Raw genomic sequence first — 6696 nt, forward strand, 5'->3', positions numbered from 1 at the left:
CAGCATCAAAGCAGTCATCAATGCAGCAGAGAAAGAGATGGGGAGCAGTGCCAGGGTAAGTTTGGAACAAACACTATTCTGTGGAGCCGGTGGCAATGCAGGTGTTAACTGAAGCCCCTTGAAAGTGCCCATGGCTACACCATTGATTTATAGAAAGTGGAAGGAATCAAAAGGGCAGTTGTTCAGGGTAAGTTCTCTCAGGTGGAGCAGAGCACCCGTGGTGGGGTTTAGTTGGGTCTATGTTGTAGGAGTGAACAGAGAGTCCTAAGGCCTTTCTGATGGGAGCATCCGTTGTGAAGGTGAGACACGGGGAGAGAGAGATTTGGAAGTTGTTAAAATGTCGCAAAGTTCGCAAGATGCCTGAGATGAAGGTGGGAAAGGAACGGATGTGGGCGACAGGATGGGTTGTGGTATGAGGAGATAAGTTCAGTGGGGTAAGAGGAGGCAAAAACAATGGGCCGTCCTGTTTGTGAATCCTGGATAGGAGATAGAAAGAAGTAGTATGCGCTTTTGGGAACTACCAGGTTGCAGGCTGTGGAGGGGAGATCTGTTGAAGTCATGAGATGTATCATGGTATGGGATACAGCATCTGATTTAAGAAATATTAATCTATTGGTCATGTTATAGACACAAGAGATTCTGCAGATGCTCAAAATCTTGAGCAACACACACAAAATGCTGGAGGAACTCAGCAAACCAGGCCGCATTTATGGAGGGAAATAAACAGTCAATGTTTTGGGCTTTGGGCTGAGACCCTCCATAGATGCTGACTAACATGCTGCGTTCCTCCAGTATCTTGTATGTCCTGTCACTTATGTCCTCCTGCTGTGTCCCAGGAGTCTGTGATCTATAGACAGGACTGTTGGCTTACAAACCGCTGTCCTCTTGTCCTCCTGCTCTGTTCTAGAAGCTCATGACCTGTACACAGGACTGCTGGTTTACTTTTAATTCCAACCCTGCTTGCTGCTCTACTTTACATTTAGAAATAGTGCATTGAGACTGGTTCTTGTCTGTATTAATGACTACATTTATACTTGGTGCTTCTGCAAATAGGGTTTTCATTTTACCCTTGTATTCGTGTACTTATGCATATAACAATAAACTCAACTGACTTTGTTAAACTTTATACTTTGATTGCAGCCACTTTGCCCTGACAGTTCTTCGATCTTACTCACTCTGGGGACATGTGAGTGTAGAAAGGAAAGTGGGGGTTGGGTCATGTTTGGGTAAAATACCTGTGACAGGGGTGCTCGGTTGGTGATACAGTATGCTGTTCCATCTGACATAGCACCAATTAATTCTGCATGTGTTAGCAAATGAGCAAAAATTATACTTTGGAAATAAAAGACATCCTTACTGGGATTAGGAATTATTTCTTCCCCCTCTGGAAAGCTTGGATAGAGTAGGTATGGAGAGGATGTTTCCATAGGAAGGAGAATCTAGGGTTCAAGGGCACAACTTCAGAATAAAGGGACGTCCCTTTCGAACTGAGATGAGGAGGAATTTCTTCAGCCACAGGCTGGTAAATCTGTAGAATTTGCTGAACAGAGGGCTGCTGAGGCCAGGTTTTTGGGCGCATTTAAGTCAGACATTTCTCGGTTGTTGATTGAAGGGGGTGGGGTTAAGCCTTTCTTCTTGTATAACCATCACGGCACCAAATAAGGCCAGATAATAATTGAAAGTATAAACATTAGATGTTTCCCACAACCTCTTTTACTAGAGAGGGCAAGTCAGATGACATCCATCATGGATAAAAGCATGGGATTGAACAGAGATAATTGATCCAGATCTAAACCTGAAGCCTCGTGTGTGCTACACACATGGACACTTAGGTCTCTGAATTTGCTGTCAATTCCTTTAAGCATTGTCAAGTTCTCACTGAGCCACCAACAGGAAAATGTTATTTTCAGCAGGAACCAACAGGAAGCAACTTTTCTGTTAAGGGAGAGGATTATCAGTACTGGTTTCCACTGGGCAGCCCACGATACAGCACCTACCCATGCTGTCAGGCTGCGATACTGAGGCAAGCACTCTAAATATCCCATAAGTGTCTTATCTGACGGATAAGAAGATGCAGAAGAGTTTCATGTGGTAGAAACTCTTTATTTAGGTAGATTGACATTGCTAAAAGAAGACGTTCAGATTAACACCACTTTTGATCAGTAACTGAGTAGAGCACTGTACAGGGCAAACAGAGCCAGGGTGGAAAGAGCCATCTGTGTGTCAGTCATAGGTCAATGGTCACTTTTGCCTCGGAGTTTGAAGGTATTAGCATGTCTTACTTGGCAACTTCAGAGACACAAGAGATACTACAGAAGCTGGAAATCTTGAACAACACACACAAAATGGTGGAGGAACTCAGCAGGTCCCCCCTCATCCTCTTACGTTCCAGGGAATGACCAGTCTGGATGGTTCACAAACAAAAGCTTTTCACTGTATCTTCCTACACGCGACAATTTATTCCAGCACTAAACCAATTCCAATTACACCATCAGCCAAAGGCTGAGGATGCAGCTTGATTCATCTTGATCGAGCAGCTGATGAGAGGCTGTGGACTTTCAGAAGGTTCCCTGCTCCTCCACAATGCAATAGTTCCCCTAGATTAGGTCGATGGGCTCTGACATGCCGCCGGTGAAATCTACCAATGTGTCCAGGGGAAGTAGGGATGGCTGGAAGAATTGGATCAGTCCATGATTGAATGGCGGAGCAGACTCGATGGGCTGAATGGCCTACTTCTGCTCCTATATCTTATGGTCTTATGGTCCAACATGTTCCGTCTGTCCTGAGACTCGAAGTGGATTGTGGGCACAGAATGGGCAGCAGAACATCACTCTGGGCTCCACTTCTGTGGCCATTTTATTAGGTACACTCCTGTACCTAATAAAGTGGCCACTGAGTGTATGTCAGGTCTAATTGGGGCATGGTTTTCTTGACTCTGGTTTCTAAGCAACATGTTCATAATAAATCCTTGGAATATTTATCATTTTCTATCTCCACGACATTTGTTTTACTGCAGAGTAAAGGCTCTTGAAATTTGTTTGAACTTCATGTAGCCTGATTGCCATAAAAGGCTGCTGTTTATACAGGGCTGAAACATTTCTTAGATAGCATTGTATTAGTTACAAGTGCTCCATATTTCCACGTAAAATTTCTCCATAAATATAATCCTTCTCCCTGTCAGCTGAAATGTGCTCTGTTAGATCTTTCTGATCCCTAACAGAGACTTTGGTTGAATTGACTAACTGTCTTTGGTGTAGTCTGTTATTTCTATTCTGCTGCGCTGTAATTATTTAAAAATTCGGCAAGCTTGCTGATGTGCAACATGTGACCTTTTTTTTATTGAACTCTGTCTGTCTTAGTTTTCTTCCTCGCTAAAGACACTAGATTATGTCGAGATCCCTTTCCAATGGTTTTATGGACGATATGGTTTCAGGTATTCTTTTAAAGCCTCAACTTCACTAATCCAGTATTACAGAGCTATAGAGCCACAGAAAGGCATACAGCATGAAAACAGACCCTTTGGCCCAACTGCCTTTGCTGTTTAACAGTCCCGTTCACTTGCATTTTGCCCATACCCCATTCAAATGTCTTTGAAAACTTGCTATTGTCAATTTTAATGTAGAGTTGCAGGGTGGAAATACGTCTCTACCAAAGGAGGTGTAAGGTGCTCCTTCCCTTCCCTGGCCGGCAGGTTGCCCTTCAGCAAGGTGTAGCAACTACTCAGCCCCCCGATCAGGGTCACGTGAAGCCATGGGAGCAGGTGGTGGATGGTCGTATGAGCAGATGGTGCACATCACAAGACCTAGTTATGCGACCACTGATGCCAGACAATCTCTGAAGAGCATTGGTAATGGCTCCCCTTGTAAGACACTGACCAGAAGAAGGCAATAGCAAGCCACTTCTGAGGGAAAATTTGCCAAGAGCTATCATGGTCAAGAGCATGATTGCCCATGTCATATGACATGGTACATAATGAATGAATGAATGTCAAAAACTTCCTCCGTATTCCGCATACGGACCAACCTCTGGGTGAAAAGGTTGCCCTTGAGTTCTTATTGTGTGATGGGTGCTATGATTGTGTGATGGGTGCTATGATTGTGTGATGTGTGCTATGATTGTGTGATGGGTGCTATAAAATCTGTTGTTTTGTAACAGCAGGATGGTGCAAAGATAGAAAATCACTATAAATCACAAAATAAATAGACAGTGCAAAATAAAAGGAATAGTCAGGTGGTGTTGAGACCATTCAGAAACCTGATGGCAGAGAGGGTGAGGTTGCTTCCGAATCATTGGGTGGCCTCCATACTGCCTCCCTAATGGCAGTAAGAGGGCATGTCCCAGAAGGTGAGGGTCCTCGCTGATGGATGCCACCTTCTTGAGGTACCACCTCCTGAAGATGGCCGTGAAGGTGGGGAGGGTCGTGCCCACGATGGGGCTGGTTGAGCCTACAACCCTCTGAGGCCTCTTGCGAGCCTGTGCACTGCAGCCTCGATACCAGTCTGCGACGGAACCAGTCAGAATGCTGCCCGCGGTAAATCTAATGGAACTTGTATGAGTGTTGATTCAAGCTTGCTTGTCCATTTCAAAGAGCTGATAAAAGTCAGTCATCTCACGGTGAGGCCAGAGTTGCATACTGGGCCCGAGATGATAAGGGTGACAGATGTCCTCCCCTGGAGGGCTTTTGTGAACCAGTTGAAACATTAACAGCAGTTCGGTGGTTCAGAAAACAATCTGTACTCATTCATCAGGCTACCGCAGGGTTCCATCCTGTGGACTGATGGTAACCCAGGCCGTTTGCAAGTCCCAAATGCAGCTATGAGCAAAGTTCCCAGTCAGCCAGAGATGCCTGTAGCCCCGTGACTGCCGGGGAACCCGTCCCAGTTGTCTCCCATCTGCTCATTCATATGTAGTGTCTGTAACCTGGAGAGGGCCTGTATTCTTCAGTTCATCAAGTCTGACACCACTCAAGTTCGGGTGTCTGTAACCTGGAGAGGACCTGTATTCTTTAATTCATCAAGTTCGACACAACTCAAGCTGCCTTTCAAGCAGAGGAGGTGTACAAGAATGATCCCAGGAATGAAAAGGTTAATGTATGAGGAACAATTATTGGTTCTGGGCTTGTACTCACTGGAGTTTAGAAGAATGGGGAGGGGATCTCACCGAAAAATACTGCATAACGTTTATAATTAATGCACTTTAAAAAAACTATACTTTAATGTGTGGTTAATAACTACTCTTACCCAGCCAAACGAGGGTATAATGGTTCTCCTTTTATCACTGTTTTGGTCTTTGGATGATGCCTTTTGCCTGATCTCTACAAGAGCAGTATTTTGCAGACATCTGTATACAGCACAGTAGCATTGTGGTTATATAATGCTTTTAAAATGCCAATAACCCTGGTTCAATTCCTGCCACTGTCATTAAAGAGTTTGTATAGTCTCCCTGTGACTGTGTGGGTTTGCTCCGGGTGCTCTGGTTTCCTCCCACATTCCAAAGTCGTGTGAGTTGCTAGGTTAACTTGTCACATGGAGTTACTGGGCAGCATGGGCTCATTGGCCTGTTCCTGTGCTATGTCTCTAAATAAAATAAAATCTGTACTCAGCAGGTTTGAAAGGACTAAATAAATTTACTAAAGGATTCAACCTCCACTTTTTTCATTAGCTCATATATTGGTGAGGTGGAAAACAACTTGCAGTCTCATGGCCTGGAGTGAAACACTTTTTTTTAAATAAAAACACTGAGAAGGGGAGTGTAACAAGCCCCCGATTTAATTGAGAGCAAGAAGGAAATGAAATAATCACAGCAGCAGGTTTAATTGCATCTGACTCTCAACTCAGACATGGAAGGAATATTAGATCCTGCTGCTATATTTCTTGGTTGTAAAGGATATTGGTGATGAAAATAAACAGAGGTTTATTCTAATTAGTGCAACGAGGCACTTGTGTTTTTTAAAATGAGAAATCTGCTGAGCCAGCAGAAACTTGATGATAAAATAATACATAGACTTGGTGGATTTGCTGGAGAATTAAATTAACTCAAAGCCAAGCAAAGGTCGAAGTTTGATCCTCTCACAATATGTGAATGTTACATACAGCAAACTGTCAGGTCGGCAAAAAAGACATTGGCTGCAGTCTACTGTCACTGTATCCTTGTATCCAAGACAGAGGAGTGGGCAGGAAAAAATATTGTAAACATTACCCACCCAGCAATCTACCTTTTCCAAAAGCTTCCTTTTGGAAACTGATATAGGGCCATTAAAACAAAAAAAATCACACCATCTTAAAATTTTCTTGCTGCAGGCAGTTGATCAGATCAACCATTCTAGTTATCTCCAACTAAACCCCTCTATCTATTACCTCAGTCACTACACAGCACTGTAATCACTTAAAACCACTTTTTATAATGTTGCTTACATTGTAAATACATGTTGGCATTTATGTATTTATGCACATTTTTTAAGCATACATACTTTAACCTTTAGCTTCAGTTTTTATATATTTCTTTATTCTTTATAATTGTTGAATGTTGTTTTTCATTGAATGTAGCCCCCTGACCAACACACCACAGAAAATTCCCAATACACATAAATGTATATGGCGAATAAAAACCTAAACAAACTAGAGGCTGAGTTTGTACCCAAAGTAAGAAAGTTATCACAGTCAGTAGTCGGAAATAAATTTAATATCCAAGTACATA

Source organism: Mobula hypostoma, chromosome 18 (assembly GCF_963921235.1).
Source record: "Mobula hypostoma chromosome 18, sMobHyp1.1, whole genome shotgun sequence".
Taxonomy (NCBI): domain Eukaryota; kingdom Metazoa; phylum Chordata; class Chondrichthyes; order Myliobatiformes; family Myliobatidae; genus Mobula; species Mobula hypostoma.